Genomic DNA, 23,372 nt, shown 5'->3' with positions numbered 1-23,372 from the left:
TTTCTTAATGGCAAAAAAAAATAAAAAATTTAGTTCTCTACCTTTCAATAAATTTTATTTGTCCATAAAAAAAAAAACATTATTATTATTATATTTGCCTTTCATTTTTTTTCACTTACATTATTTTAAAAGAAATGACATAATTATACTTCAAAAATATATATTCACACTTAACTAAGGAACCTCTATAATGGATAGCATGGTCCTTTTGTAAAGAATAAGTCAAAATTTGAAATCTGAGTATGGGCAACAACTATTTAAAAATACAAAAATAATAATAAAAATTGAAATTATAATCCACTTTTCGAAGTGGGTTGTTCTTTAAGGACTTATTTGGTATGCGTTTTACATATTTTTTTTATTACAATTCAAAACATTCAGCAACAAAACACTCAGTTTTGTTTTTGGTTAAAATAAAACGAATGTTTTGAATAGTAATAAAAAAATATGTTTGGTATACCTCCATATGTTGCATGATTTTTGGAAGCAAAAAATGAAAACATGTGTTTGTAAAAAAGTATTGCAAGTTTGAAAATATAATGATTAGTTTTAAAATGTCATTTAAGAGTTTTTCAAAAAAAAAAATTACTATTTATCGTTATTGTACCAAACACTACAGTACGAAAATATGTAAATTTATTAAATTGGTGTTTCGATTTTTTACCACTATTTACGAAACATTTTGACACTGTACAAAATAAAACAGTTTTTACTAAACACGTTTTTTTTTACTATTCACTGCTGTAATACTCGACAAAAATAAAAACACCAAAAAACAAAATGTAGACCAAACAGACCTAATAACTACTAATGTTGAATTTGGTAGTAGCAAATATAATTTGAAAGTGAAAGAAATTTTGCATAAAATTTTAAATTAATTTTTCTTCAATTTTAATTTTAAAGTATTAATTCCATTCCCAAGCATAGCATATTAAGTAATAGATTAATAGTATAATCGTTGTTATTTAATAAATACATTATCAGAAAATAGAAAATATACAATGCACAGGGTATGTGCACTCTTCTTAGGAGGCCACAAATACAAAGGATTGGTTTAGTTTAATTTTCTAATTAATTTTTTTTATATATATTTTTCAAGAATTGAATATTAAAAAATTATACAAAAATATTTGTGTGTGGTTAATAGGGAAACTGTCCGAAGAAAACTACGGTGTAAGTTTAAAAAAATATAGTGAATAAAATAAAATAAATAAAAGTATTAAAACAGAAAGAAAAAAAATATTTTTACGTAACTGCTTTTTATAGTTCTCGGAGTTGAGAACTGTTTTCATATTTTCTGAGTAACCAAGCAGTCCCGAAGTTGTTGTTTCCTCTGCCCACCCGGCATAGTTATGGATTAAGCTCTACATATTTGCAGTTCCTAATTAAACCAAAGATTTTCAACTACAAGGACCAAAACCATCATCAACAACAACAACCAAGAAAATGGCAGAAAAATGGCAGAGAAAATGGCTCCCGAAAAACGTCACAGCTTCCTTTGTACCGGTACGAGAGATTATTGAATGCCCCGAGAATAGTGAAGGCCATTAAATTATGAACGTAGTGGTGGGCCCAAGGGTTGGTATGCCCCGGGTATTCAATAATTTTCCGCGCCGGTACCTTGTAGCCCCATCAATCACTGTCTTTTTTCTTTTTCTTTTCCTTTTCCTTTTCCTTTGATTTTGACTTTTCTAGAATGGATTTTCGGCTCATTTTTAGGGCTCAATGTCCATTATTCATCCCAAATAGTTAAAATTCTAGGGTTTCAACAATCAATTATCTGTTGAGACTTTGAGATTTCAAAAGTAATTGTTGATTGGTTCAGGTCAGAAGGTTTTCGAGTGGGATCAAACCCTCGATGAGATCAACATCTACATCACTCTCCCTTCCGGCGTTCCCACGAAGCTCTTCTCCTGCAACATCCAGTCCAAACACCTCGAAGTTGGCATTAAAGGCAACCCTCCAAATCCTCTCATTTGTGGCTTGTGTAATCACTTGATCAGTGAATCCACTGTTCTACTTGTGTATTAATAAATGAGCAATAAAATTCGAAATATGATTTTCTTTTTATGAAATTCTTATTGGTAAATCATTTTACTCTTATTCAAAAATGGTGATAAATTTTCCATCATTTGCCCGAAAGAAACAAAATCATTAAAAAAGTTAAGACAACAAAGTTCTTCCACTGCTGCCTTGGTCATTGCATTAGTGGGTTAGGTTAGAACCGACTAATAAGTGCTAGAATATTAAATATGGAAAATGTAGATTTTTATTTTTTTTAAACCCCTTTCTGTTTTTTCAATTACTCGTTTAGCCCTTTTCTGTATTTCAATTGCTCTCATTTGTTGCAGGGAACTTTAGTTTTTCCTTATCCTTGGGATCTTCAGTCTTCCTTTTCAAAATTTCCATGGTTCCATTAGCCAATTTGTGGCAAGTGATTCTTCATTTGCTGATTTTGTAAATGATTAAGCTGAATCTAGACACCCTTTTGTTATCACCATAGACTTCAAGAGAGTGCTTTCTTGACCAAAGCAGCCATTAAGTGTTTTATTTTTGAAGCTTGATAGTGGTTGTAGTTGTGTCAATTCTAGTGAAGAAAATGAATTATTGTAATCGTCATTGGGTATCTGGCTACATTGTATTTTGAAAAATTCTACCATCAGAGTTGACTTCATTGACCACAATTCATATATATAAATGCGTGGTTTGCGTAAAATGATATCAGAAATCACAACTTCTCAACTAAAATGGAGCTTCTGAAATTGGGCTTAGTCATGTCAAGGTCAGTTCTCAATATTTCCATCTATGTTATAATTTTATGTTGCATAATCTTGCTGCATTCAGGCTTTCCTGTCACCATGGCTATTTCTAGACTCGGAGGGAATGAAACAGACACACTTGCATTACTCGCATTCAAGGCCAAAATAACGAAGGATCCCCTCCAGGCGCTCAGCTCATGGAACGAGTCAGTTCACTTCTGTAAGTGGCATGGTGTTACATGCGGTCACCGACACCAGAGAGTAACCATGTTGGAGTTGCAGTCCCATAAGCTAGTGGGATCTATTTCTCCATACATAGGAAATTTGAGCTTTCTTAGGAAACTAAATCTCCAGAACAATAGCTTCAATCATGTCATCCCTCCAGAAGTTGGTCGATTGAAAAGACTACAGTACTTGCGGCTGAACAATAATTCTATTGAAGGTGAAATTCCAGCCAATATTTCTGGTTGCTCTGCCCTTATTTTCTTTTCTGTTTTTCACAAAAGTCTGGTAGGTAAAATTCCTACGGAGCTTGGCTCCTTGTCAAAACTTGAAGTAATTTATGCTGATAATAACAATCTAGTGGGAGGTGTCCCTCCTACTTTAGGGAATTTATCATCCCTTCGGGGATTTTATGTAACCATAAATAATTTAGTAGGGAGCATTCCGGATGCTCTATGCAGATTGTCAAACCTTACTGATGTGGGAACGGGTGGGAATGGGTTCTCTAGTGAGATCCCTCCTTCACTTTTTAATCACTCTTCTCTCGAGTATTGATGTGTCAAACAACCAAATTCAAGGGAGCCTTCCCTCGAGCTTTGGCATCATACTCCCAAACCTTCAATTCCTTGGTTTCGCCATGAACCAATTCTTCGGTTCCATTCCTGTTTCAATTTCAAATGCAACAAATCTAGAATTCCTTATGGCTGGTGCAAACAAGCTCACAGGAAAAGGTCCTACCCTCGAAAAGCTGCACAAACTTCAGCGGTTTATAATTTACTCCAATAAGCTTGGAAGTGGGGAAACCGATGACTGGAGCTTTCTATCCTCTTTAACCAATGCCACCAGCTTGGAGACCTTGTTTCTGGACGACAACAATTTTGGAGGGAAGTTGCCTGAGTCCATTGGCAATCTCTCAACTAAGCTTATTAGATTGTCTTTAGATCACAATGATATAATTGGCGGCATTCCAACAGGTATATTGAATTTTGTTAACCTGGAGCTCTTATATATGGAAGCGAATCAATTTACAGGTAACATTCCCTATGACATTGGTAAACTTCAAAAGCTACAACAACTAGCTTTTGGAAAAAACAAGTTGTCCGGAAATATCCCATTCTCTTTCGAGAATTTAACTTTTTTAACCAATGTTTGGTTAAATGAAAACAATCTTAGTGGCAACATCCCTTCAGGTCTTGGGAAATGCCAACAATTGATAGAATTGCATCTTGGTCAAAACAACCTCAGTGGTACAATACCTCCACAAATTTTTGGTCTCTCATTATTATCAATAGGTCTAGACCTTTCCGGAAACCACTTGGTTGGCTCTCTTCCCGCGGAAATTAGAAATTTGAAAAATCTTGGTTACTTGGATGTTTCCCAAAATGAGTTATCCGGCGAGGTTCCTATCTCTCTCGGTAGTTGTGTAGCATTGGAAATCTTATTTTTGCATGGAAACAATTTCAACGGGACCATTCCTTCGTCTTTGAGATTTTTGCGGGGTATTTACAATTTAGATCTATCTCATAACAATTCTCTGGGGAAATTCCGGAATATTTGGAGGGGTTTGTGGTTTTGCAGTATTTGGATCTATCTTTCAATGATTTGGAGGGCATGGTACCAAGAAAAGGCGTCTTTAAAAATGCAAGTGCAATTTCAGTGACAGGAAATAGAAAGCTCTGCGGTGGTACACCTGAACTAAAGCTACCTATATGCCACTCCAAAGGGTCTAGAAAAAAGAGATCAAATGTTTCCTTAAAATTAGTAATCACTATATCCTGCGGGCTTGTTGGACTATTTTCGTTGTTTTTTGTTCTATATTTTTTCTGCTTTAGAAGGACAAAAAAGACGCCTTCTTCAGGTTCATCAACAAATTCACTCTTACAAGTGTCCTATCAAAGTCTCCTTAAAGCTACTGATGGGTTCTCTGCTGCCAATTTGATTGGTATGGGTAGTTTTGGGTCCGTTTATAAGGGAATCCTTGATCACGATGAATCAATTATTGCCGTTAAGGTACTTAACCTTGCGCACCATGGGGCTTCCAAGAGTTTCTTAGCCGAGTGTGAGGCGCTGAGAAACATTAGGCATTGGAATCTTCTGAAGGTGATAACCACATGTTCAAGTATTGATCATCAAGGTAATGACTTCAAGGCCTTAGTTTATGAGTTCATGGGAAAAGGTAGTCTAGAGGAGTGGTTGCACCCAAATCCAAGTGAAGATTTCGCACATGAGGAGCCCAAGAAGTTAAACTTTCTTCAGAGATTGAATATTGCTATCGATATGGCTTGTGCTGTAGATTATCTTCACCATCAAGGCCAAACACCAATAGTACATTGTGATCTCAAGCCAAGCAATGTTCTTTTAGATGATGAAATGACTGCTCATGTTGGTGACTTTGGGTTGGCGAAATTCCTTGCTGCAACCACCTATGATGCTGCTAATCATACAAGCTCGATTGGAGTAAGGGGATCTGTCTGTTATACTGCTCCAGGTAGGCATACTTTTCAACAATTCTTAATTGTTTTACTTATTCTTTCTATTTTCATCATGTTTATTTATTTTGGAGCATTTCATATGTAATGGATTTAATTGCAAAATACATGAAGCAGAGAAAACAGAACTCTATCAAGAATACAACAATAAACCCCTCAGCTGTAGTTTCAAATGCCAATACAAATGGAGCAAACTGATAATGGTTCTTCTTGGGGGATAAAACCCTAAAATAATTCTTCTCAAAATGTCCTTTTGTGGATTTCATTAAGAATGGATTTGCAATTAGCTTATGATGGCTGCTAAACTGAAATTTGTTTTGTGTTTGATTAGTTGTTTGTTAGTACATATAAGAATCATAATTCCATGTTTTCATTTGAATGAGATAAATCCTTTCTATGGAAGTCAAAAGCAATATCTCCTTCACAAATTAATTTGTCCAATTTTTCCATACCAAGAGAATGTATACAAAAGAGTTCTTTCTTCTATATATTTTTGTATTAAAATCATTTATAACTATAGCCATGTGCATTACTGTTAGAAAATGTTATATTTGGAAATATTATTATAGGAACCCTTAAATTACTCTTTGACAAAATTTTTGATATGAGAATATCATGGGAGAGATTCTAGCCTATAATAGAATATTGATTGGAGTGATTTATGGTATTGATTTTAGGAATCTTCCATTAATGTATTTACCATATTTATCACCTCTATTCCTTCACCAATAAATAGAGGTGATCATTGTATACAAAGATCAAAAGAGAATATATTATAAAGTGATGTAGCCCTTTGGGTTCTTTGTACCGTGGATGTAGGCCCTAGTGGCTAAACCACGTGATATCCTTGTGTTCTTCGTGTTTCATTTATCTCTTGGCTTCCGTTTTATGCTGTACAACATGGTATCAGAGCCTAATTTTCTTCCTAGGTTCGGACCCCTATTTTGAGATATTCCCTTAGCATCTGAAATGTTGCTAAGGGTTTTTCGGTGCTATTTGTGCCTTGTTTGGGCTGTTAGTTTGTTCGGCGGTAATGTTTTCGCCTTTACCATGTCTCTGGCAGTTTTTATTGACTTGTTTGGGCTGCTGGTGTGTTCGGTAGCATTGTTTGTCACATTTGCCATGTGTTCAATGATATGTGGACTTGTTTGGGCTGCCGGTGTGTTCAGTAACATTGCTCATCACCTTCGCCATGTGTTCGGTGCTATGTGGACTTATTTGGGCCGGCTATGTAGCATTGTTCTTCACCTTCACCTTCACCGTGTCTCTAGCAATTTTATTGTCTTTTTTCAAATCGTTGGAAAATGATTTGTTTCATGATTTGATATGCAAGCTGAGCGGAATCCTTAAATTACTCCTTAACAGAATTTTTGATATGAGAATATCATGGGAGAGATTCTAGCCTATAATAGAATATTGATTGGAGTGATTTATGGTACTGATTTTAGAAATCTTCCATTAATGTATTTACCATATTTATCACCTCTATTCCTTCACCTATAAATAGAGGTAATCATTGTATATAAAGATCAAGAGAGAATATATTATAAAGTGATGTAGCCCTTTGGGTTCTTTATACCGTAGATGTAGGCCCTAGTTGCTGAACCACGTAATATCCTTATGTTCTTCGTGTTTCATTTATCTCTTTGTTTCCGTTTTATGCTTTACAACAATTACAGAGTATGGTTTGGGAAGTGAGGTGTGAACAAGGGGTGATGGATATAGTTTCGGCATCCTCCTCCTGGAAATGTTCACTGGAAAGAGACCCACTGATGACATGTTTAGAGATAGTTTAAACCTTCGTGACTTTGTCAAAACTGCTTTGCCTGAGAAAGTTGAAGAGATTGCAGATCCCGTACTCCTCTAGGAAAATGCAAATAATGAGCTTGCAAGCCCAATCGGTACCAATAATCAAAGTAGCACAAGAACCCAAAAATTTCAAGGTTGCTTGGTTTCAATATTTGAAATCGGGGTAACTTGTTCTGCAGAATTGACCAGTAAAAGAATAAGCATTACTGATATAGCAGTTCAGTTACATTCAGTCAGGGATATTTTTCGTGGGACAAGGATACATGGAGCACAGAATACTATGACTGCACCCCAATCGACAGGTATTAATATCATTGTCTTATACTTGATTTAAGGTAAAAGAAATGGTTTCAGTTCTCTATCTAGAACTTCATACCAGGTAAGCCTCTTCTAGATAAATAATCAAATAGTTGTGAGGTTCATAAGCTTCCTCGAATGTGTGTGTGTGTGTTTGTGTTTTGCTGACATGAAACAAAACACAGATAGATTGATTTATATTTTATGTTCTGCATAGCATTTGGCTTGAATCTGTTGGTCATATTTGCATCTTCATTTAAATAATTGTTTAAAATGCAGTGATATTTAGATCTCAATATTTGACCTCAATGCGATCAATTGCTAAATCAATGTACTTCATGCTTATTAATCTACATTCAGCTTCTTGATCTAAGCTTATTCAGACATGAGCACTGAATTTATAATTTCATTTTTTAATCAAATTCATATTAATCAAACTAAAACCAGGTCCATATGGATGCATGTACGTAGTACATATACGTATGCACACTGATCAGTTGTTCCAATTGACAGTTAATAGTGCAGGGAGCTAATTATCCTCTTCATGTGGAGGGCGTTCGTTTCGCAAGTTAAATAATTCTTCTGACCACATAAGAAGATCATTTCCATTTTTTTTGTTTCATGTATCTGTTTTAAGCCCCAATGTGCAACCTTCCCTGTTTCATTTCCATTCTAGTACTACAAGAATTGTACACCATTACAAGTTTGTTAGCGTATCTGAATTAATAAAAATAGGGCAAATTACACAAATCACCCACGAGGTTTCTATATTGTGCATGTAGATAGAAGTTACAGCAATATTACACAAAGGTCCATATGGACCGTTTGACCACAAAAAATTAATATAAATTTACACTTTTTACCTTAAAATTAAAGTATTTATTTTTAATATTTTTAAAATTAATTTACTCATAAATTTTCCGTATAAGTTATTTTATATGCCTGGATGGTAAGTTCGACTTCAATTTCGATCTATGCCTTTGTCAAACACTGAAAAAATTAATATATATATATATATTACTTGAAAATGAAAAAAAAAAATTAAAAAAATATTTTACGTCCAAACAAACAAACAGAACAAGAAACAAATATGGCTGTAAGACTATGTCTTAAGGTATTATTGATGAGTCCAACTTCAACTACTAAAACCCATAAGAAGAGTTCCAAAATCAAAAGTCAAAGAAATTAAAATCATTTTCGCTGTGATCATTAATATGTAGAAAGTATAGTACCAAAAAATATATATATATGGAAATATTAAAAATAAATGCTTTAATTTTAAGGTCAAAAGTGTAAATTTATATTGATTTTATGTGGTTAAACGGTCAATATGGACCTTTGTGTAATATTGCTATAACTTCTATCTACATGCACAATATAGAAACTTCATGGGTGATTTGTGTAATTTGCCCATAAAAATAATAGCCAAAGCATGTTCAATGTATAGATAACTTCTGGAATGCAGACTCGAGGAGAGTTCAATGTCTCATCTTTTTGTTGATGTCCCAAGTTGGAGTTGATGTTGCTCATACTTAGATACCATCTTCATGGTAGACTGACTACATTGAAGAGTTAAATTGGTTGTTCCAAGACTGCGGTTCGTTTGTTTGAGTGTAAAACATTTTTTTAAAAATATTTTTTATATTTTTCGGTGTTTGGTAGTTCCAAAATAAATAAAATTTCTTTTTTAAAAAAGTAAAATAATTTTTCTAAACTTAATTAAAGCAACTTACCAATTAATCTTCTGAAAATCATTTCCAAGTCCAACAATTTCCCTGTCAATCACCTTAACAAAAGTATATGGTGTCAAACATCAATCAAATACGGTAAGGGTAAAATACACCAACACCCCCCGAGGTTTGCTAAAAGGACAGCCAGATGAAACTTGCTCTGTTTTGGGACAATGACACCCCCTAATAATATTTGCAAGCCAAACAGAGCCTTAAAACATATGAAAAGTCAACATTACCCTTCACTATTTTATTAATTTTAATTATAAAATATTAAAATAATTAAATGACCAAATTACCCTCAACACCCTATCAATCCTACAACCAGATTCTGCAAACAACCGCACCAAAACTCCACAACCACCAACACCCACCCCCAAACCACCGCCTTGGCCTTCAAGCTCTCCAACGGAAGGGAAGGATCAAGCTTTTGGTCTATCACCATGGCAATGTCAACAACTTCAAAAACACAATGGCAATGTCAACAACTTCACCTCATCCTCTCCTCTTGAAAAACCCTAACCTTCACCTTCTCAAAAGCCCCAACACAGTCACCACCACCCACTTCAATGGCTTCCCCCTCAACCTATCTTCGTGCCTCAACAAACCCATATCGATCACCTGTTCAACAACCCAAGTCCAAGATCGCCCAACCTCCACCTCCCAATCCCAAGATCGGGTCTTCAATTTCGCTGTTGGTCTGGCCACTCTACCTGAAAACGTGCCCAAGATAGCCAAATCCGAGCTCCAAAATTGGCGTGGAACCAGAATGAGCGTGATGGAAATGAGCCACAAAGGGAAAGAGTTCCTCTCAATCATCCAGAAAGCAGAGTCAGATCTGCGTACCCTTCTCAGTATACCCTCCGATTACACAAGGCAACGCGACCACCCAGTTCTCTGCGATCCCTCTCAATCTGTTGAAACCTCATTCTCTTCTTCTGGGTCGCGGGAACTGTTCGTGCTTGGGGTCCGTCGATCTGAACTAGGCTTCACCGGATTTGGGGCTCACTGGAAAAAATCGGGTCTTGTAGTTTGAAGCTTCTTCAGACTGATGGCTCCAATTTTGTGCGCCGCCGTGGGATAGATCAAGACCTGACAAAGATAATCAACCGAGCGAGAGCACTCACCGTCGCCCTGTCGAACAACTATTGCCACCGCCGCCGTTAAGCCCAACTCATGACTTGCGTACTTCGGCGTTGGGTAAGCTCACTGATGGAATCGAAGGATGAAGGCCCGCATCCATTCACCATCGCCACCTGTATATACACACATATATATATATATATATGTATTTGTATATACATATATATATGTATGTATGTGTCGGTGTATATATGTATGTGTGTGTGTTGGTGTTGGGGCGGCGGAAGAGAGAACAAAGGAGAGAGAAAGAAATTGGAACGGGTATCTGAGGGGCAGAAATATCATTTCATGGTCAATATAAAAGTCAAAGGGCAGAAATATCAACTCATTACTATTGAGGTGTCTTTGGTTACTGTATCAAACTTGAGGGCGTGTCTTTATTCCAAAATAGGCTAAGTTTCATCTGGCTGTTCTTACTCCAAACCTCAGGGAGTGTTAATGTACTTTACCCAATAGGTAAATAGGTGATGATTCCAATGGCCACAAAGAGAGTGTTTAGAGAGAGAAAGAAAGGAGCTCACAAGCACAAACGGTACATACAATCAAAGCAAAACAAGAAACCAAAAATTTCAATTAACACTTATTAGTATGGTGAGCCAATTATCTTTTACTTATCATGCATGCAGGAAATCGATGATTTTTCATTTGGGGTCAATAGATTCACAAGTTAATCATATGACAATATCTTTACTCTCAAGTCCAAATTCCATGGTTAGCGGGGAAAATTCCTTATTAGTATTATTTTTGGAGTTGAAAGACGATCAACTTGTAAAAAAAAAAAAAAAAAATTCAGCACAAACAAGTCCTATTTTTACAATTTATTTTCCAATCAGTTCAAATTTATTTTATTTTACAACATTACCCTTTTCTTCCGGTCCACTCCTGTCTCCTCTCTCCTCTGTTTCTCTCTCTAAACTCTCACAAATATCTGAGCTTTCAAGATCACCTAGCGGACTTTCAAGAATAAAGCGAACAACTTCCCTTCTTGAGAAGGGTTTCGAAGGACGACGTCTTACGCGAAGAGTTCGATTCACGCAGCAGAACGAACAAAGGCGCTTTTTTGGGTTGCCAGAAGCTCTGGAGAAAATTCCTACAGACCAGTAAACGTTTTGGCCAGGATATCTTGTGGAGGATCCTGTCAAAATAAGAAGAATCTTTCAATTTGGAGCACACCGCTTGGGGCTAGGGGACCAAATTCCTACAGACCCGTAAGAAATGAATCAATTCCTTGACTTCTGTCTTCAGTTTCCTTATCTGACCACTTTGGTTTAGTTATCCCCTCTTATATTGACTTTCCTGAGGGAGCCCCAAAACCTTTGAAGTTTCTAAATTTCTTGTCTTTGATGAATAAGAGAGAGGGGAGAGAGACAGATTTCTAGCATCAAATAAGAGAGAGGGGAGAGAGAAACCGAGAAGAGAGAGGAGAAAAAAAGTATTTTAATAATACGGGTAATGTTGGAAAATAAAATAAATTTGAATTGATTTGAAAATAAATTTAAAAAGTAGGACTTATTTGACTTAATTTTTTTTTTTTTTTTATTTTAAGACTTGATTGTCTTTTAGTTTCAAAAGTAGAACTAATAAAGAATTTTTCCTATTTATTGTTTGGGCTCTTCTGTTTTCGGATTGTTTCTAGTGGGCTCCTTGTTAGGCCTCTCATTTTGATTGGGCCTTCGTCATTTCTCCTAGTCAGCTGTGGGCTAAAGCCTATATCTTCTTGTTCCTGGACTGAGGGCCCTTTTAGTCTTTGTTGTGTGACACACTGACATGTATCTTCTATATGGTTTTCTTTCTTTCAATAAATTTCATTTTTTCCGAAAAAAAATAAGTATATAATTATTATATATGCTTTCCATTTTTCTCATTTACACTGTACTTAGTTACTTACATTATTTTGAAAGAAAATGACATAATTATTCTTCAAAAAAATATATATTCATACTTAACTACGGAACCTCTAGTCTGAATAGTATGATCCTTTTTGAAAGAGAGAGGTTGAGATTTCAAATGTGAGTATTGGCAACAACTATTAAAAACAAAAAAACTGTTGATGCTAAAATCGGCTGGCTTAGCCGATTTTAATTTGATATGTGCGGGCGTGCCAAAACCAACAATGTGGTTCGAGTATAAGTTGTCAACTGTAGTCTCTTTGAGAGTATTGACTATCAGGCGATGTGAAGAGAAAGAGAACAAATATACTCCTCTGTGAGTTCAGTATTGCCTTAATGAAAAGGACATTAACAATGAATAAATATAGTAACAGTTTGAGAATAGAAAGAGGAGAACATATAGATATCAAAAGTGATAAGGAGAAAATATAGGGAGAGAAATAAAACGAGACTGAAATAGAGAACGAGAGAGATAGAGATAGCAAGGATGCTATATAGGGAAAGAAGCTTGAGAAATCAACAATTATAATAAAAGATTCTGAGGGTACTGGACCTCTTATAAAGTATGCATCTACAACTATTTATAGAATAATAATACGTAAAAATAAACTCCTATATGCAAGTATTTTAGTTGCATTACAACTCTATCAAAACTAACTATAAATTCAAAATAAACTAATCCTATAGATAACTACTAATATTTAACTAAAACCAACTAAAAGATAAATACTAACACTTGATCCATATCTATTAGTTAATTTAAAGGCTTCTTTCATCTTTATCACTCTTACATAAAATTCCAACTCTAATCCACGTGAAAAATACCATCTACCTGTAGTTCAAACATTGCCACGTCACTACCTAAGCAATTTTACTAAAAAGGGTGTCAACAATGCCCCCTAATTTTAAATGTCTTATCGGCTGTCGGCTGCCCAAGCCGATAAGATATTTGAAATTTAAAGTACATTGGAAGGAAATTTTGAACAAAGGTTGCGCTAATTACTTGGAATAATATTGCAATTCAACGAGTTCCAAAGCTTTATTTCTTCTGCATCACCCTTAAGATTATCTTTATTTCATATTAGCCAAATCTATCGATTTAAGCTTCGTCTTAGATTTTCAGAAAGTTTGCCGATATCGCCTACCCGTAAACCCAGGAAGGACTTGCCCCTATGCATTTTCTAACTCCATTAGCAAATCATGATCATTATCGGCAGGAATTAAATTATTGTGAAACGTCATTCTAGCCGATCTACCTATTATCTTTATAACATTATGCCAGGAAGGAGTTTTCTTAGTTGATTTCATTTTAACCGATTTTATTTCAACCGATTTTGCATTCAACTCTATCGGCAGGACTACATATGCTCAAAATTCCATTGATCGGCAAGCATGACCTCACTATAATCGGCAGGAGTTGAGATATGTCGTAGAATAACCTTTGCCGATTTTACATTTGACTCAATCAGCAGGACTGCATCATACCCAAAAGTCCATTGATCGGCAAACGTGACTTCACTCTAATTGGCAGGCTGAAGTGAAACTTATGGATCAACTAACTTTTGTTAGGGGTTAGCGATCACATGCCCCCCGGTAACCGCTGGTATTTCAGCCAATTTTCTCAATCGAGCTCTAAGTAGCCTTTTGAAATTAACATCGACTAGTCTTTTTTTTCTTTTCTTGAAATTGGGCTAAGGACAGCGAGCTAAAACAATTCTTTTAGCTGATGATTATTTTTGCTGATTATTAGATGTCACAGTTGGCAAAGAATTCTGGTACATAGGTCACTTTGTTTTCAGCCCATTTTCTCTCTTCCATTCATGGCAGCAACCATGTTGAATAGGAGCAAGTTGGGTTTGCTCTATCATTCCGTCTTGATTTATAGGAGTAACCTACTGATTTACCACCTGCTGATACTCGACTGTTGGAACTTGCCGATAATCGGCAGTCAATGATTGATAATTTTCTGGAAAACTTTGCTGTCGATTTTCTGGTAAAATTTTCTGCCGAAATCGGCAAGGCTGGCCAATTTTGGTGCTAGTTATCAGCAGCCCCTCATGTAACGGAGGTTGTGATACAGGGGTGACATGCTGATTTACCACCTGGTTAGGGTAGGGTTTCTTGTACATGGGCTGAGGACGTCTACGCCCTTGAGCTACCTCGGCCTGGATTAGGGCTAAAATCAATGCCCTATCATAAAACTGAAGCAGAGTATACGGATCAACCCATTCCTGTTGTGGGTTTGCAATCACATGCCCCCCGGCAGCCGTCGGTGGTACCTATGGATTGTTTCTTCCTCAGTTTTGATTGCCCCCCATATCTTGTTGTTCTCTCTGGGGGGGGGGGAATCGGCATAATTGGTGGGCGTTGTAGAATAACCTTTGCAGATTTTACATTCGGCTTAATCGGCATCAATGGTATTTCTGTTATTATCAGCGAATTGCAGATGGGCATACCAAGAGTTGTGTTCGGCGGGACAATTCTTGCCATAATTGTTTGAACCCTTGAGAAATGTTTGTCAACGGTAAAGAAATACGTTAAAAAATTAATTCGTAAGCTCGTTGAGATGCCGAGTTTTCAGCTTGATAACGACTTTGGATAGCCGATATCTGAGCCGTCATTACTTTCATCATCTAATTAATCTCCTTTCTCAATTGGGCAAATACCTTCTGATTAAATTCTCCTATTTGGGATATCATTTCTCCCATTTGTTGATTTATCACTTGCCGATAATCGGCTGCTGGTGACTAGTTTGCCATTTGCTGATAATCTGTAATACCCCTAATTTTAAAAGGATAGTCTCGGTATTTATTTATTTATTTTAATTGTATTTTTAATTATTTAATTGATTATTTGAGTAATTGCTTATGTGTTTAATTGAATTAGGTATTACTTGATTATTTGATTATGTGTCTATGTATTATTTGTATTTGTCTATGAGTTAATTGTTTAATTAGATTATGTGCTTAAATGGTATTTTGATTAATTGTAAATTAAATGTTTTCTTTTCTTTTATTATTTTATTTTATTTTTTCTTTTATGGTTATGGTTAGTAGTAATAGGCCAACCAATTGGGTCCCATGGACTACTTGGATAGCAGATTAGATGTGTATGGATTATTACACATGGATAGTTGTGTATGTATATATATAGATATTTATTATATACATATATAAAAAGGAAAGTAATATATTAATTACTTTTATGGTAACTTGGGTAATAATATTTAATCTGATGTATATGTTTTATATTTAAATAATAAAAATATACATAGATTTGATATGTGTTATGTTTTAAGTTACTTTATAATATTATGGTAACTTAAGTATTATTGGATAATCCATTAATAAATAATGGAATGTGTATAATTTATTTATTTAATAAATATATACATAAATTATATACGTAACATATTTTCCTTACCTTTTTAATATATATAAAAGGGAAAGTAATTTATTAATTACTTTTATGGTAACTTGGATAGTAATAGTTAATCTGATGTATATGTTTTATATTTAAATAATAAAAATATACATAGATTTGATACGTGTTATATTTTAAGTTATTTTATAATATTATGGTAACTTAAGTATTATTGGATAATCCATAAATAAATAATGAAATGTGTATAATTTATTTATTTAATAAACATATACATAAATTATATGCGTAACATATTTTACTTACCTTTTTAATATTTTAATATTTATTTTTTTTAAGTTGACTTGGATTGGGAAAAGGGTTAGAGTTATTTTATTTAACCTATAAATATATAGTTATAGGTTGTAAAAGGGGGTTAGAAATATTCACGTAATATATTCTAGAGAGAGAGTTAGAGAGGGAAGGAAGAAAATGAAGAAAGGAGGAAAAAAAACCCTGTAGAGAGAAGATCAAGGAAGAAGAAGTTTAACTTTCGATCCGAAAGTTTAAGTCAAGTTCTTCTTCTATCTTTTTCCCTTTGATTCGTGTTTCTATGCATGCCTAGGAAATTTCAGGATTTATTAAACATATAAAATTAAATAATTATGCATGTTTAATTGGATTAGAACATACATTTTATGAAATTGGTTCATATCTGTTCTTGTGTTATGAATTGATAAATGCATGATTTTGATTTGATTTTCGGTGTGAATTTTTATATGTTTACATTATGTATTTTTCATATCTGTGAAATGATGGAACGTAGAAACATGCCTAGGATTCCTGAACACTATTCCTGAACACTAAATAGGAACTAGGTTTGGGTTTAAATAAATTTAAATAGACTCAATCATAATGATGCTTGCTATTTGAATGTTTTAAACAAATGAATGGATTTAATCTTTTAAAATGTTTTAGCAATTAAGATTAAATGTGTAGGTTGAATTGGATATGGAGAACGCTTATTTGACGGTATAATAAAATATCATCATGTATAAGATTCAGTTTGTGTGGGACATATGATATAACAAGCTTAAATAAATAATAAGTCATTCCTATTTTGTGATAACTTAATATCATATTATCATAGTTATTTCTGGATTGTTTGATGTATTTCCTTAATCGTTACATCAATTGTTGTATTGTGTGGTTTAATGCACCGGTATGGAACGGTGGCATTCTAGGTACGGATTAACTTATCAGTTAAGTCCTACCTATTTTATATAAGGGAATGGATTAACTAAAATGTTAAGTCCTACTTATATTCAAGTCAGGTCAGCTAAATAAGTTGAATGACTTATGGAAGATTAATTTATTATATAAGAGAATGGATTAATTAAAATGTTAAGTCCTACTTATATTCAAGTCAGGTCAGCTGAACAAGTTGAATGACTTATGGAGGATTAATTTATACTGGATAGGATGGTTACTAAATTATATATATATAAGTATGGTACCATAATATGAACTTGAGTCTTAGGATCAGTGGTTAGGGCGCGTATATCGTCAGGGATGTGTAACTAGATATAGTGTAGTTGTGTACCCTGGTAAGTCTAGGTACTCATGCCCATTATATGTGCGTTTTGTATGTTGCCTACTATTCAAGTTGAGACAACCCTATAGTCTAGTGAGGTTCCTTTAGTGTGTATATATATATATAAACGGACTACTAGTTACGATTGGATTGACTAGGATGTATATGTGTATTGGATCTCTGCTTGGACTGTAGAAAAGTAGAACTTGTTTGTGGGCCTGACCCACCATTATTTTTCAGGTGTTCGTCAAGAGTAGAGGTTGTTCGTGCTGAGTAGGGATCAGTCTACTTCATTCTTCCGATGCTATATAGGAGTTCCTTTATGATTTAGTTTCCTAATTTAGACAGTTATTGCTGTCATTTGTTTAGTTTGAATTTTCTAAGGGTCCACACAGTATGGATTCCCGAATTGTATTTCAGAAGATCAGTTGTATCAGAAGAGTTTATTAATTAATGAAAATATATTCTGAGGTTTATTATTAGATTATCATTTTAGTTTCTTGTCAGCATTTTATTTATTCTTCTTTATTCTTTTGTACTCTGTGTTCGTTTATTACCGATTTGTTTTTGATATCCCCGGGTATTCGGGCATGGACCTGGCCAACCCGCATTCGAAAATCCGGGGGTATCACATAATCGACTACTAGTTGCTGATAACTTTCAGTCTAACCATATAACTGATTGGCCATCGGCTGCCCCTCGTGTACCGGAGATTGTGATACAGGGGTGACATGCTGATTTATCACCTGCCGAAAATCGGCTGCTGGTGACTGGTTTGCCACTTACGAATAATCGGCTATTGTTGGCATCTGCCGATAATCAGCGACTGTTGGTATCTGCAGATAATCGACTATTGGTATCTACCGATAATCAGCGACTGTTAGCATCTGCCGATAATCGACTATTGGCGTCTGTCGATAATCAATTCTTGGCGTCTGCCGATAATTAGTGATTAGTTGCTGATAATTGTCTAGCTAACCATATGGCTGATTAGAATATTGATACATCGGCTAATATGACCGATTAGAATATTCATACTTTGGTTGAGAAGCTAACTGCATATTTTTACTTGTAATGTTTCCATTTTTCAACATTTTTCATTTTTATGGAATTTTTGTTATTGCAAGGGCATTTTTGTCTTTTTCGTTTTACGTACCGGACACCGTGGAGTGTGTCGAGTGTGTCCAAGAGTTGGCTGAGACATTTCATTGAATTCAGGACTCTTTGAAATGCAAGGTTTGTTATTTTGCATTTTTTCGTTTTTCGAGCCGGACGGTTCCGTGTGGGACCGGCTACCAGAACTGTTGCATACGGGGATTTTAGTTGGGTTCATTTGTATCTTATATATTTTATTTTATGTGTTTTATGTAGTATTTAAATAATTGTGTGCATATATATATTTTTATAGTACAAAAGAAAAGTCAAAAGTGGGATTTTTAAGATTTTAGTGGTGGGACCCACTTTGCACTTAAAAGAATTGGTGGTCAAGAGGCCATCTGGCCTCATTCTTTTCTCTCTCCCCGTAATATCTCTCTCTCCCTCATTTTCTCTTCATTTTTTTTTTCTTTTTGCATCAAAACTTCAAGTTTCAATTACTTCTTTAATTTTTGGAATTTTTGGGTGCCGTTTGCGGCAAATCGGAGAGCACGGCAAGATCTATGTGTGAGTAAAAGCAATTCTTTGTTTGGTGCACTCTAGGGATTTCGAATTTTAGACCCATTTTGAGGGTTTTTCTACAAAATTGAGGTAGAGGTTTCTAATTCCCAATTTCTTGCATTTTTGTGAATCTTTCTATAATATTTGTTGTTAAGCATACTTAATTTGAGTTGATTGCCTCTAAAATGAAATTCATGATTATGTGTATAAGTTGATTTGTGTGAAAAGCATGCTTAATTGTTGATTTTATATGTTTATGTGCTTAGTAACTTGTTATAACTCGCTATGTGGATACATGCTGATTTTATGAATTTATGAAGCTCTTTATTATCATCGCATTGTAAGACATGAGATATTCATGCATATCATTGGGCTTAAAAAGGGGAATTGATTTGAAACAAAAGAAAAATGGGCTTTGGGGAAAGTTTTGATAAAAGGTTTTTTTGAGAAAACTCGGACGCCGAGGAGGTACCGAGGGTCCGTAGCATTAATGTAACCTAGAGGGAATTAGGAAAATCACCCTAGCGTGGTTGAGCTATCTGGGCCCAAATGACGCCGCGGGGTTACCAAGGGTTAAGGACAGTAACCAATCCTTCTCTCGTGTCGCCGAGGAGTCACCGAGGGACGGGTTATGTTAAAGGTTTGAAAGGTGATGGATGGTTTTGAAAGTGGGAAATGGCATGGCATTCCATAGCATCATATTGTGCATTTGGACTTGAAATTGATGTTGTATTTCTCCAGCATAGCATGACCCCGTTTTTTATACTTCTATTCATTGTTTGGATTCATGGGGTCATAAGAGGTGTGTCTTAGCCACCACCTAATGAGCAATTTGCTTACCCCTTATATTTAACATTTTCAGGGCATGAAAAAGAAATGGCGGACGACAATCCACCATAGCCTTAGCTTGGACTAGAAGGCTACTTTTGGTGTCCTTTTTGTAATTAGATCCCATTTTGTAAAGCCTTTTATAGCATATATAATTTTTGTAGCTTGTGGTTGTACTTATAATTTCATGATAGCTAATGTTGTAAACTTGATACAATGTTGTTACAACACTTGTAAATCATATTGGGATCATTTATTGGGCATAACTTGTGTTTCAATTGAATAGAATGTAGTATGTCATTTACAATGTATTAGAATAGGTTTTAGGTGGATTGCATAGCTTCCACATAGTCCATTTTCATTTCTATAAATCACAGCAATCTAGTAGCTGATTCACAGTTCAGAGGGCCATTTTGGTCAGCCGAATATTCCAGTAGCTCCAGCTACTGTTTGGCCCACAACCGGTCGACATGAATGGCTACTTCGATCGACCGGAGCAGACCTCATTTCGGCCGACCGGAGCTTCATTTCGGTCGACCGAAATAAAGCTGTTTGGGAGTACTTTGTCCCGCCTCTTGCACGATTAGTCTTTGAACCTTGAAAAGTTGCTTAGAACCTTTTTGAAGCATAATCAAGGCATAATGATGATGTGTTGACCCTAGATATGATAGGATTTGACTTAAGTGACATCGGGTTCGGGTAAGGACTCGATTAATGGTTTGGATCGTTACATTACTATAAATCACTCACCTAGTAGGGTCCTACCGGGCGTGCCAAGAATATTGACGCTAAAATCAACTGGTTAAAGCCGATTCTAAATTGATCTGTGTTGGGGGCGTGTCAGAACCAACAATGTGGTTCGAGTGTGTTTAGTCAACAATAATCTCTTTGAGAACTTTGACTTTCAGGCGATGCGAAGAGAAAGAGAACAAATATACTCCTCTTTGAGTTCAGTATTACCTTATTGAAAAGGACTTTTAATCAGTGAATAATTATAGTAACAGTTTGAGAATAGAAAGGGAAAAAAATATAGATATAGAAAAAGATAGGGAGAAAGATAGAACGAGACTAAAATAGAGAGAGAGAGAGATAGAGATATCAAGGATGCTATATAGGGAAATGAACTTGCGAAAACAACAATAATAATAAAAGATTCTGAGGGTGCTGGACTTCTTAGTATGTAAAACAAATTCCTATATGCAAATATTTTAGTTGTATTACAACTTTATCAAAACTAACTATAAATTCAAAATAAACTAATCCTAGAGATAACTATTAATATTTAACTAAAACCAACTAAAAGATAAATACTAGCACTTGATCCATATTCATTAGTTAATTCAATGGCTTCTTTCATCCTTATCACTCTTACATAAAATTCCAACTCTAATCCACGTGAAAAATACCATCCACATGTAGTTCAAACACTGCCATGTCACTATTCATGCAATTTTATCAAAAAGGGTGTAACGACCCAAATCCACTGGATCCGGATCATTAAACGGGTCATTACCCAACCCAGAATCATCTAAGGGTATTATTGTCCTTTCACGTTAAATTCATATATAACAGTCCAACAAGGACGAGATAGTCATTCGTCACAATTCTATTATTTTGAGACTTCAGGGGTATAATAGTCATTTACTTATATCACATAATAATTAAGATAAAGTCCGGACAATATAGTCCTTTCCTTGATTAAAATATAATTATTGAGTTTTATTGGGTCATAAAATAAATACTCATAACTTTAAATAAATGAATAATTAAGGAAACTAAATAAAAAATTTATGGAACAAGAATCGGTCGACGTATACACATTATACGTCGACTGGTTTGGGTCACGCACAGTGATTGGCTCAATGCCAAGATACCGGTCGACGTGTGAGGGTATTCACGTCGACTGGTTTGGAACGTGTACAGTGAAAACTCACTGTCAGGATACCGGTCGACGTGTGGGAAGCTACACGTCGACTGGTTCACGCTATACGTCGACTGGTTTTGGGTTATCCACACTCGAAATTTCCACTGTACCATATACACCAACTTTGGTAACTAATCACTCAATTACCACCATTACACGTGTACGTATTTATATACAATTCAAAACCCAATACGATAACAATATTGGTAATAAATATTTTGAATGATACATAACACGTTCCAAGAAAATGCACCAAGAAGGATTTTGTGAGATTATATTTAATTGTATCCCTAAATACAAGTCCAATACGTCATTTAAAGACCGAAATACAAAAGCCTCATTTTATACAATTTCTAAAGGATTAAATACAAGAACAAGGCCTCCATGGCCAATATTTACAAAGCTTTAATATAAACAAAATGTAAGTGAATTCCTAACTACATCAATGTCCAGGGATGCACATCCTCATCTCCAAGTCCCTGAAAATTGTTAATATTGATAGGGTGAGCTCAACAGCTCAGTAGAGTAAAGCCTAAATCACATTCCTAAAAATCATGTGAGCCACAACCAAAGAATGGGAATCAAAGAAAAGGGATCATGGGATTAAATCATTTTAACATTCATGGAATTCACAATTTCACAAGTTGTACCATCAAATATGAAAATGCAATGTCTCCTTCTTTCTTTCCCAACCAACCTCACTACAACCTTCTTAACCATCACCTTGGCTTACCACATAAACCCCCATCTCATTTTCTAACCATCTTTTCCACATTAACCTTCATCTTCTCAACTCACCCTCATGCCATGAATATGCATGTCATACAACCATTCATCATTATACAAGTCATAATTTACGTTTAATTTATCATATCAAACTTCCAAACATAGAAATTGATAACATAGATCATACTTTCACATTTTCTCATAGAAAAGTAGCATGTTTGGCACAAGTATAAGAAACCATCATTTTCTCGTCCTTCAACAATTAAATCATCACAATTCATGCTTAACATCACCACCAAAATTTTAACAAAATAAGCATGCTTCACAACCTTAAAATTTTCATGCAAGGAGGCATATAAAAACTCACTAAAACCATAGAAATTTGTAAGTTAGACTTCCCCTACCTCAAGATAGAAACTCAAGCTCCAAGCTCCAAACTCAAATCCCACCAAAAGCTTGCAATACCCGTACCAAAACGTAGCCTTTGCAATGCTTTACAATTTGCTAACTCTGGCTTAACCCAAATCTTCATCTAGCATGAAGAAATTTTAGAGAGAAAGGAGAACAATATAAAGAGAGAAAGAAAATAGAGGAAGAGAGCTTGTGGTCGGTGGTCCGAAAATGAGGGAAAAAGAAAAGGAATGGGCCAAATGGAGACACTCTTTTGGTCTTTAGAATTCTCTAGACCACTCCATGAAGCTAAAATGACGAAAATGTCCCTTGAACTTCTTTCTAACCTTAACCTTGCCATAAAATATCCCCCTCCATTCAATACCACTAATACAACATACATACATGTATAAATATACAACTACCCATATGAAATACTGATAACGCCTCTCGGGACTCACGTGGCACGCAAAATGAGTCAATGATTAAAATACTCCAGAAAAATCAAATAAATTTCAGAAATTAAAAAATAAGAAAAATCGATAACATTACAAAG

General features: G+C 35.0%; 1 pseudogene; it reads left to right on the top strand.

Moving 5' to 3' along the window:
- The first annotated feature begins 2,748 nt into the window (after positions 1-2,748).
- LOC132270796 (probable LRR receptor-like serine/threonine-protein kinase At3g47570) lies at positions 2,749-7,337 on the top strand (annotated as a pseudogene).
- The last annotated feature ends 16,035 nt before the right edge of the window (positions 7,338-23,372 follow it).

The sequence above is a fragment of the Cornus florida genome, unplaced genomic scaffold (genome assembly GCF_030987335.1).
Source record: "Cornus florida cultivar Cherokee Brave unplaced genomic scaffold, ASM3098733v1 CherokeeBrave_3.0.0_Hap2_Chr08, whole genome shotgun sequence".
Taxonomy (NCBI): domain Eukaryota; kingdom Viridiplantae; phylum Streptophyta; class Magnoliopsida; order Cornales; family Cornaceae; genus Cornus; species Cornus florida.
The sequence above is the reverse complement of the archived record's forward strand: the minus strand, read 5'-3'. Positions and strand labels throughout refer to the sequence as shown.